Here is a 12,157-nt window from a genome sequence, read left to right as displayed (position 1 = left end):
TTAGTCAAGCCTTCTACCTTTCCTTTGCAATTATCTCATCCATCATATTACCCACCATATTAACACTGCAATTATATCAAATATGATTCCTTGCATCTGGAAATAAGCAATTATTGTTATTCCATTTCCAAAACGGAAGAATCCTTTCGAACTAGCTAACTTGATATCAGGAAATGATTCACCTGTTCTTTCTGGAGCACTTGAATAAATTATCGGAGACCTAATCGACTCATTTGTTTATACAACTACTCCTATCAGCATTACCCAAGTTATATTCTGAGCAACGGATGAAAATGAACCATCTCCATTGTTGCTTCTAAATTACACCAAGGTATTCGATATTTAAGTCTATAATCTTTTCTATAGCTTCCTTATTTCTGGCTGCCTACACAGTTTTCGGCCCTTATTATTGTTTATCCACCGAGCTTAGACACAGTTTGCGATGCCACCGAAACTGTGAATTATCCAACAGAGTTTTTGAACTTATTGGATTTGCCAGGCATGCCACCGCATGATTCACAACTGAAGGCTGGATCGCTCCATAATTTGAATCTAGCACCGCTGTGCAACATCACGCGATGAGTGATTAAATAGTAAAGAAAAATGTTGTCGAAGCCAGCATTTCAAATGGCAAGTTCCGAGGTGAAACGCCTATCATTGTGTGCAATTTCCAAATAGATTGGCATTTTCAATGACTATTTATACATCCTAAGGGCAAACATGTCTGGCTGAAGCTTGGATTTGGGCACAACATGTTTTTCACATGGACAATAATTGTACTTGGCATGCTCTCGATTGGGCAAACCATCCAGTTTGTTTGTGGATTAAGATGGACTAACGAAAAATATGGTACACACAATAGCATTGAGGAATTATTATAATTTGTAAGTGTTATTGTTCTGATAGAAATAAATTATGTGCCAAACAACGTTTGCCGGGTCAGCTAGTACTCGTATTTGTATAAAACATGCATGTAGAAACGTAAAAAAATGCATTCATTAAATACACTTTACAGCATAGTAAACTAAAAAGTATTGTGTAATAATCAATTTACAAGTATTATTTTCATTCTCAAACTGGATCAAAGAATTCGTGCACCCGTTTTCAACTTTCACACTAAATGGAGAGTTGAGTCGGCATGTTTTGAGGCAATGTTGCAGTTATGTATTTATCTCACATTCTTTCATAAACAAATTTTAGATCTTCACCTTGGCTCACCAGGAGTTCTCCAAGTATTTTTTACAGGCCGATCCGCCCCTGCAGAAAATGAATTGAACAGCTTGTGTGTGAAAATGTAAAAAACTATTGGAAAAAGTTATGTGCACTACTTGAATTGATGTTATTTCACTAACAACTAGATTGTTAGTCATCAAGTTCATCCACTGTTGGAGACGGGATATTCAACTAAATGGAGAATATGTTTCGAAAAGCAATTCTCGGCAATCCCCGCCGTGAAATAAAAAAAATCACAGAAGATTTTTTTAATTCAGATATTGGTTTTCCTTGATTCATTACCAGGGTCACAGAATGCAATAGTGTAGGCGAGTAGATTTCAACACATTTTGAATGGAAATGCATACGAAAATAATGACAATTATTATTGATTGACCGAATGGGGTTAATTGTCATACCATATTTCGAACACGAATTGTACCGGAACTGATTAAAATGTTGGCTGAGCAAGTATTATAATCTGTATATCGCATAACACTTCAAATCTACATATATGTCGATGAATATGAATGATTGTATATCGCAACCAGAAATTAATATCAACGAATGTTGTGTGGGCTTAACGGTATTTAGTATGTAACCCATAAAAAAATGTATTCTTACTTCCGAATACAAAGATTCAATTATTTTTCGAATATTTTTGTCTTCTCATAAAAGTACTCTTTGATCATTCCCATATTGATTTCAATTTAAGAGCCGCCTGCCCGCTACTGACGATACCCAATAGGCTGAAACAGCTGTCTATCGGTGGCTTCTAAATTGAAATCTATATGGGAAGGATCAAAGAGTACTTATCTATTTATTTTTTGATTTTCATGGAACTATTTTTCAGCAGCTTGACTGCTTTAACCTTTCTAAATTTCATATCATTTCTAGAAACATGTGGATTTGTTTTCCGATGGCATTTCAGGTTAGCTTCCCAAATGTCTGCTACCGCAGTTGTCGGTTAATTGGTCTAACCACCAACACTGACATAAAAACTTGGCAAGTTGACTTGGGTGTCACACCAATAGGTGGTTCCACTTATGTTTCGCTTGCGTTTACGCAGCTATTTTTATCAAGTACTTTCTTGGTTTTTTCTCATTTTGTCTTCAATCGAGGACCGCTTGCCCGGTACTGACGATGCCCAATAGGCTGAAACAGCTGTCTATCGGTGGCTCTTAAATTGAAATCAATATGAGAATGATCAAAGAGTACTTATCTATTTATTTTTTGATTTTCATGATTTTCATATAAATGAAATATATATATATATATATATATATATATATATATATATATATATATATATATATATATATGTATATATATATATATGTATATATATATATATATATATATATATATATATATATATATATATATATATATATATGTTAACTCGAAGATTCTCACGGATAAAGTATGATGAGCTGTTTTCTCGGGTTTCGCTCCGTGTTCTGTGTTGAAAAAACCAGACACCACCAGAAGATGGCAAATGAGACTTTGCCGAAACGTTGTGAAAAAAATCCTTATGGGGAGAAAATACACAGAACACGGAGCGAAACCCGAGAAAACAGCTCATCATATATATATATATATATATATATATATATATATATATATATATATATATATATATATATATATATGAAAAGACTCGAAATACAACAGTGTATGGTAATTTCAAAAAACATCACTAAGGAATTCAGATACAAAAATACAGCAAGGACACCCTGTACATATATTGAAACCTACAGCTTTGACCGGAAACAAGCAAATAAGAGTGGGAAATTCAAATATTACCATTTTTACATTGAAACGCAGCAAATCACAAAAAACTGACAACCTATATAGGTTAGAAAGAAATGTCAGATAAAATTAAATTAACATCTGTGATAAAAAAACGAAAAAGGGATGATAAACTAATTGTTATTATTTAGGAATGATGTGAAATTCAAAATTTATTATTGTGAATAATTTCCTTAGAAACTGACATGAAATGATGCTTCTGAAAAATATTTATATCTACATAAAAGTGAGGTTAACTATTTCTGTACGAAACTATAAAAGGAAAATGTATCTAAATTTAAGATCCAATGTTAAATTAGTAGAATAGAAAATTTTCCTGAAAGAGAATTTGAAAATTTGTATATGTGAAAATTGATAGATGGTAACTAGGGGAACGAGAGAGATTTTCAATTGTTTTACCAACAAGGGGATTCTTCTTGAGACAACGAAAGAGACGCCACGCTAAAATTTTCTCTCCGTAAAATTTAAATTATATAAAGTACATGAATTAAGAATTAAACTGAATAGTTATGAATACTGATTAGTACGAAAGCGTTGAAGGGCCACACAAAAATATTTTTTTCGATTTGTATAATTCTGACTTTCATCTCAGAATTCTGAGTTGCAAGTCGGAATTCTGACTTGAATCTCAAAATTCTGACTTGCAAGTCAGAATTCTGACTTGTATCTCAGAATTCTGACTTGTATCTCAGAATTCTGGGAAAATGGGCATTTAAGAAAAACAAATGAACATCGTCGGAGTGCGCTCAGTGAAGAGATCAAAATAAATGTTCTTCTCTCTGTCGAAGAAAATCCCCATGTCCCCACTAGGCAGATAGCTCGGGAACTCGAAATTAGCCAGTCTTCAGTGGCAAGAGTTCTTGTAGCTGCAAAATGTCATACATATAAAATAACAATCCTCCAGGAACTTACTGATCCAGATAGAAGACTTCAGTTTTTCGAAAAAATGATGGATCTACTAGACAGGAATGATGAACATAAAAAAAACTTATATTTTCTGACGAATCAACGTTTTTGTTGAATGGTGTGGTAAATCGTCAAAATTGTCGTTATTGGGCAGACAGAAATCCACACTGGATGAGCGAAGGCCAACATCCAGAAAAAGTCAATGTTTGGGCAGGGATCGTTGGTGATCGAGTTATAGGACCGATTTTCTTCCAAGAAAATCTTACTGTAGCAAGATATTTAGTATTCTTGCAGAAGGACCTAGTTCCGAATTTGGCTATTTTGATCCCCTGTCCTATAGAAGCTGACGTGCCAAATAGAAACATCTGTTTTTAACAGGACGGCGCGCCTCCCCATTTTGCAAGACCTGTCCGTGAGTACCTGAATGATGTATATCCAGGCAGATGGATTGGCAGAAGAGGACCTTATGAATGGCCACCTAGGTCTTCGGATTCAACACCTTTGGACTTTTTCTTATAGGGTTACTTGAAGAGCAAAGTTTTTAAAACCAAACCGGCAAATATTGAGGTTTTAAAAAAGGGAATAAGACAGGAGTGTAGGCTAATTTCCGGCAAAGTAATCAGAAATGTTCAAAACGAGTTTCAGTTACGTTTAGGGTATTGTCAGTTAGTGAATGGACATTTTGAATACTTGTTAACGAAAGACTATTGATTTTGGATTCATTTTTTGAATTAGATAATGTTTGTTGAATATCTTTCAAAGGACAAGGAGTAAAAAAATGAAATTTGGCAGGCATGTGCAACTTGTTGAAGTCATTAAAAAAAGGGTTATCATTTAAAAAAATTATCGATGACGTTATATCTCATATTTGAGACACACTGTAGAATTTTTGTTGCATTAAAATAAGGGCACTTTAAAATACTAATCGACGTGTCCGAGCATATTTCCGAAAGAAACAACACCTTTGATTTAGTGAATTTGTTCCATGTTAGAGACTCGCACTGTTTAAAGTATCATTTATATCTTTTTTGAATATCGAGATTGCGTCAAAAAATAAATCTGCTGTAACAAGATATTCACTGGCAATCCGACAAAGTCGATAAATAGGACTATTATGACTTAGATTTGACTGAGGTGTCGGAGAAACATAAAGAACGTTGTATTATTTTTTTCAAATTAGGAGATAGCTTAGATAAAAATTGAATACAGTTAACTTTTCCATTGATCACCTTGTAAATGAAAATCAAACTGGCTATTCAGCATGTCCCCCTCGTAATGTTTTGAGAATTTTCCATTGTAGTTTTATTGGTTCATTTTCAAAAAATATCGCTTTCTAGGTCGGAATCACTAAGAAATCAGTAATCGAAAAGCACATTTGTTAATAAGATATTCGATGGTTTACAGTATAAATGAAAAATATTAATTTATACCTACACTTTCAAACTCAAATACAGAACTAAATGTTTTTTTGAGAGTGATGATTGGCATCCTACCCAGAACAACATACTGTAATAAATACTGATTCAAAATACTACAATAAACACTATGGTAGGACGTTTTATCTGTTGAATAACAGATCAACTCGGACAACGATACAGGCATAAAGCTAGTCGACTACAAAGTCAGAATTCTGAGATATAAGTCAGAATTCTGACTTGTATCTCAGGGAATAATAATGATACATTCAGTATTATAAGGCAGTTTTTTGCATTTATCAAAATATGAAGATTATGAAATTTTTCTCATTGTTTGAATCGCTTCTTTCGATATAACTGGAGATACAATTGCGGTATCGCCAAAAACATATGCAGGCATTTCTTCTGCGAAGAATCCTGCACTGACACCTATCGGATACAATCCCACGCCTTTCGTAGTATTAGCCAGGGGAGTAGTTGTGTTCTGACGATCTCACTCCATTAAACTACTGTGTAGGTAAGTGAAGACTGGCACACACAAGTCACTTACAAGTCAGAATTCTGAGATACAAGTCAGAATTCTGAAATACAAGTCAGAATTCTGACTTGCAAGTCAGAATTCTGAGATACAAGTCAGAATTCTGAGATGAAAGTCAGAATTATACAAATCGAAAAAAATATTTTTGTGTGGCCCTTCAACGCTTTCGTAGATTAGCAATAATAAAGTCAGTGAAAAAACCTACCTGTCCAGCCAAGTCGAGTGAGAAATCCACGAGTTCCAGCTTCACAGAAATATCATACCACACATACACCAGTGTTGGAGGAAAGTAAGGTATTTACTTAAATCATTTATAAACAATATATGCATATATTAATGAAAAGACCTACGAACTGAATAAGACAATAACACGTACTTGAAATAAAATCCAGAAATCCGAATTACAGTGACCTGCAATTCATAAACTGACTATTACCACATTTGTTCGGTGTTTCTATATTGAATAGTTCGTTGTTCGATGTAGATTTAGGACTTTCTTAGAATTAAGGAATTTCTCTTTTGACAATTGACAAATTTATATATTTCTGAATCAAACATATTTTTACTTTTACAATTAAAACTGTTCTATATTTCCTGACAACAATTGTGTCTTTTTCAAAATTTTTCCACAGGTGAAATCTACTAGAAAAATCAGAGTTGGGTAAGTAACTGTTGTGTTTTTGCCTGAATCCACCTGAGAGATTGAGAAAAATCTCTATACACTGAGGTATAGGATTTGAACTCAACGTAAGAGTCTAGCCGATTAAAATTTTCATAAAAATTAATAACAATAATAATAAAAATAAAAAAAAATTATATTTTACAAAACTCAAATCAATTGAAATCATTTATCATCATCTTCATAATCCTTATATTATATATATATATATATATATATATATATATACATGTATATATATATTCACGGATGGTAGAATATGATGTGTTGTTTTTCCGGGTGTTCATCCATTGTGTACTATTCGATAGTTGACGTTTCGCCATCATCTCAGATGCCATTATCAAGACGAGTTACTGCTTCGCTTCGAGAGGTGTAACTGATGTTAGGTTCTTCTTGTGGTGTTTTTATATGGTTTTGCTTGCGTAAGTTGTATGGATTTGTTACCTATTTTTCCACCTGAGGGTTGTTGATGGCTTTTGGCGGTTCTCCTACCTGTTTTTCTACCTGAGGGTTGTTAATGGCTTCTGGCGGTTCTCCTACCTGCGATGGTTCATTATCAATTTGTGGTTGTCTTTGGTGGTTGTTTTTAATTATTGTTTTCCAAATCCTTGGGATGTTTAGTGAGTCATCCCTTTTGTTGATGAGGCCTTGCTTTTCGATTTCGATAGCTTCCCTGATTTGTCGAATTCTTGGGTTTTGCACCTGTGCTATCTGTTTTGTGGACTCGAAATTAATCTTGTGACCTGTTTGTAGATGGTGTTGAAAGAGGGCAGAGGAGGTTTGTTTTGTTCTTATCGAGTTTTTGTTCTAGCAGATATACGTCTGTTGGTCTGACCGATATATTGTTGACCACAGTCCTCACATGTGATGCTATATACTCCTTGGTTTTCTAGGGAAATTCTTTCTTTCGGTCTGGGCAGCCAACTGGATATCGTTTTGTGCGGTTTGTAGCTTATCCGGATGTTTTTACGTCTTAGTATTCTCCCGATTTTGTCGGTCACACCTTTGACATAAGGTAGTGTCACAGATTGTCTGTCGTGTGGAGAGTCTTCTGTCGATCTAGTGGATGTTTTTTTGGTTCTTCTTTGTCTGTCGATGGACTTTTGAATGATCTTTGGTCCGTATCCATTTTGTCGCAGAGCCTTTGTTGTCTCCCTCAATTCTGTTGCCCTGTTTGTTGGATATTAACGTGTTGGCTACGGGTTGTAGCTGGGTAGGGTGGTGGTGTGATGCTGCTTGTAGGTAGCGGTTGGTGTGTGTGGGTTTTCGGTAAACTGTATAACCCAAGTTGCCACTTGGTTTTCGTGTTATAAGTAGGTCTAGAAAAGGTAGCTGCCTGTTCTCCTCTCTTTCGGTAGTGAACTGGATGCGAGGATGGATGTTGTTCAGGTAGATCATAAACCGGTCTAGTTCTTGTTTTCCGTGGGGCCAGATGATGAATATGTCGTCTACATATCTTTTCCACAGGGTTGGTTTGAGGCCAGCGTTGTTAAGTGCTTCTTTCTCGAACCCATCGGAGCTCCCTCTACCTGCTATCGAAATCGAAAAGCAAGGCCTCATCAACAAAAGGGATGACTCACTAAACATCCCAAGGATTTGGAAAACAATAATTAAAAACAACCACCAAAGACAACCACAAATTGATAATGAACCATCGCAGGGAGGAGAACCGCCAGAAGCCATTAACAACCCTCAGGTAGAAAAACAGGTAGGAGAACCGCCAAAAGCCATCAACAACCCTCTGGTGGAAAAACAGATAACAAATCCATACAACTTACGCAAGCGAAACCATATAAAAACACCACAAGAAGAACCTAACATCAGTTACACCTCTCGAAGCGAAGCAGTAACTCGTCTTGATAATGCCATCTGAGATGATGGCGAAACGTCGACTATCGGATAATTTTCTCAAAATCAATAAATTCATCGAAATCAAGTTTTTTTTTCAGTTAATAGAATATTCGAAATATATTCATACCACCAGATTTTTTAAAGATAAGTATATTCTTTTCTCTCTTCATTCGTTCTTTTTTGGGTAGGTGTTATATCTAATTGTAATTGAAAATTGGCAAAAATTGAAAACATTCATTTAATTCGCAGCTAACTTTTCATTCCAACTTGTGACGCTACATATGAACTAATTATCTGGAAGTGATGCAAACAAATATCGTTTATCATGAAGGGTGGATTTGTATCGCAAAATATAGTTGTTTTTCCTGGAAGGATCTGATTTGGTTCCCAGTGAATTTGAATTTGATATCAACTATGAGTTTATGCATAAAATGATTGACCTGTATGGAATAACTTTGTGTAATATAAAAAAAGCAAAGTTGAATTTAGAATAACCAGTCCTAAGTACTCATTGGGAGGCAAGATTTTTAGCAGTGATTGATTGCCCCACTTTGTTTAAACGATATTTAATTCGAATCGATATTTGATAACTACTTGATCTCATCACTATTGAAAAATACGTTGTGAAATATGAGATAAACTGAATATTTTCGTAATTTTCAAAGGTTATATTCTGATTCAGTGAGTTCTATCGATTAAAATGTGTGCGAATCCATAAGTTCGAAATTTTGCTGCGCGAATGACATGAATATGATAATTTGAAAAATTTCCAAGACCGTAAATTATCTTACCTTAAATTTTTATTATTATAACACAAGAAGGCTTTTACTTGAAAGCAAATTTTTTCATGGGATCACACACATTTTGATCGATTCAACATGGTGTACATATGTGTATTTAGGGAGTATTACCAGAAAACAAGAAGATATAGAATCAAGAAAAAATACTGAAACTAATTCGGGGATATATGTAAAATATAAGCACTTCATTGTTTTCATTTCAATAGGTCTAGTGCGTTCAATTGCTGTAAAACCCTCTGAACCCTGCCTAGCTTTCAAATGTTTCATTGTTTTTATGCAGTGAGGAAGAAAAACATTATTAAATTTTGTCTCAAATTACCATTCACTTAATATTGTTCATAATGAATCGTTAGAAAGAATGGTTCCATAATCTTATCAATTTTTCAAATTCATGATAGAAAGAATTGGAACTTCTGGTGTTGAATTGATCTAATGAAACCACATCTTCCACACTACGCAAGTCAACATCATCAGCAACAGAAGCATCAGTTTTTCTACAGACTAAGTGTGTACTATAAATTATAACCAAAACTTGAATACAACAGGAAAAAATTCACCGGCAATATTTTGCTCATGCCGTTATTTCTTAATTATATCTAATATTAGCAATCACCCGAATCCATCACTCCATTTTGCGAGATAAAAATGTACTTATACAACTTATCCAAATTCAGGGTTTTTTATCACATGTGCGAGTGACTTCTGTGAAAGCTTTCTGCAAGCGTTGCCAATCATAATAAGGGTGTACCATTCCATTTTTCCACCTTTCATTCCATACTATTTGCGATACAATTTGAACACAATTTCAAGTTGTAGATTGTAACATACCAATTATTCGAATTTCTATTTTCCATTTTCACAGATATGAGATTTTTCTGAACAGTCTGCAGCAATAATCCAAATAAATCAGAATTCTGATTTATAATAATATGAAGTCAAACTTCATATTATTCAGATAATTTTTATACATTTTACAGTAAGGTACCCTTTTTCTTGTATTCAGTCATAAACTTGCTTTTCACAGTAACTAAAGTAGAGTGGGAAATTAGGTATAGACAGAGATATCTACTTTTAGTAATGTCATACTCAGAATCGGTGAGCTCCCCTATGTTTATCTAGAAGAGACGAATGTAACAGGTGGTAGCATTGCCTGAACTTTGAACCGATACCGATTCTGTGACCAGCTTTGCCTAAGACCACACAGTTGTGATTGAAGTAAAAATTTTTGAAACGTATCCAACGTATCCAATCCCAACTTTTGAGGTATTCATGATTATTAATTTGAAAACGGATTATATAGAATCGAATTTTGAATTTGTCCATTTTAAATAATCATAAAGTCGTCAGGCTTTTTTCAAAACAGGTATTTTTTGTATTATAGTTCTGCCAGGTAGAAGCATAAGAACCAATAACCATTCAAACATAAAAACTGACGAAAGTATAAAAACAGCTGAAAACATAGAAACAGAAATGAATTTGAATTTCATTAGTTCAAACTTCCATTGTCTAATACAAAATGAAAATTACCTCAGAGTAAAAAAACTGAAAAATAAAAATGAGCCAAAAATTGAAAAACCAAATAAAAAATATTTCAAACCAAGTCACTTCACGACGTTTCGATTCTTAGTATCCACAATCGTCTTTGGGTAATGACTGGATTTTTCCTTCGAGAGTAATAAACTATTTATGTTGACCGTTTGGTGGGAGTTGACCGTTATCCGTTTGATTACAGGTTTCCTATGTTGTGTATCTAGTTTGGATGAATGCGTCATTGGACAACATATATGCAGCTTCTTTGAAATTCCTTTCAAACCAGTATCCTTCCTCGTAGATGATCTCAGCATGTGACCACTTGATGTTTTGTTGAGGAGTACAAACATGTTCTGCTATTTCCGATTTGCTGGTTTCTCTTTACTGTATGTTTTTCTTGTGCTCGGCAATGCGGAATTTGCCGCACTCACAGGGTATCCGGTAAATTAACTTTTGAAATCGCATTCTGCGATTTTGGTGGCCTGGTTTTCGTGAAGCTGTTACGGATGGTGTTTTCAGATCTGAAGCAGGTTCTGATGTTTCTAACAAAATCAGTCACTCAATCACTCAGTCACATACTCACCTAATGAGGGTTAAAAAGATCCGATCTACAGAGGAATATTTTGCACATTTTTTTTAGTATGAGTGTATCCAAAACAAGAACTTTTCCCGATCTCTAGAAATACAGTGGTTATAGGACTATGTGGTGTTTCGTAATCCTGGTTCACCTGCTATAAAGAGTTTTCCCAATACATAGGATCCTAAATCAGTCATTTTGGGTATATAAGATAGAGAAAAGTTAGTTCTCTGGGGTTAATTGTGACACGTAACACGCAACACGTATGTGAGTAGGTCAATATAGTGCCGAGTAATAATCTCGTTATGAGAAAATTATAGAAACTCATAAATTTTTACGATATTTTGATATTGATGTTTGATTTGGTATGTAATATGTTGTGGGATAATCACACCACCGGTTAGTGCACGTTCCACTTGGATTACCCATTCAACCGATACTACCAAGAATCATCTATCGAAGATCATCACTCAGATTTTGAAGAAGGTTAGAACTGATTAAAAATACAAGGAAGAAGTAAGCCTCCAACCAAAACAGGTAAAAATTCAATTTTCAATTCGATAATATATTTATTTACTGAATCAAATTATTTTCGCTTATCAGACCCATTATGGAACGCCGTTTTACTTTTTGTTGTCACAAATATGCATTTCTCAATTTATTCAACTAACAATTTATTTGTTTGAATTTAAATAATTGATGCATTTGTTCGACACATTAAAAACGATTGTTCGCAAAATTTGTTCTATTTCGAATGACACGATTTAAAATGTTTCATGAATTAATTTGTTTCATGAAAAGTTGCAAACAGTTATAATATAGATTCATTTTTTGAAA

Source organism: Leptinotarsa decemlineata, unplaced genomic scaffold (assembly GCF_025532065.1).
Source record: "Leptinotarsa decemlineata unplaced genomic scaffold, Ldec_3_MD MMD2_P_RNA_scaffold_2, whole genome shotgun sequence".
NCBI classification, from domain to species: domain Eukaryota; kingdom Metazoa; phylum Arthropoda; class Insecta; order Coleoptera; family Chrysomelidae; genus Leptinotarsa; species Leptinotarsa decemlineata.
The sequence above is the reverse complement of the archived record's forward strand: the minus strand, read 5'-3'. Positions refer to the sequence as shown.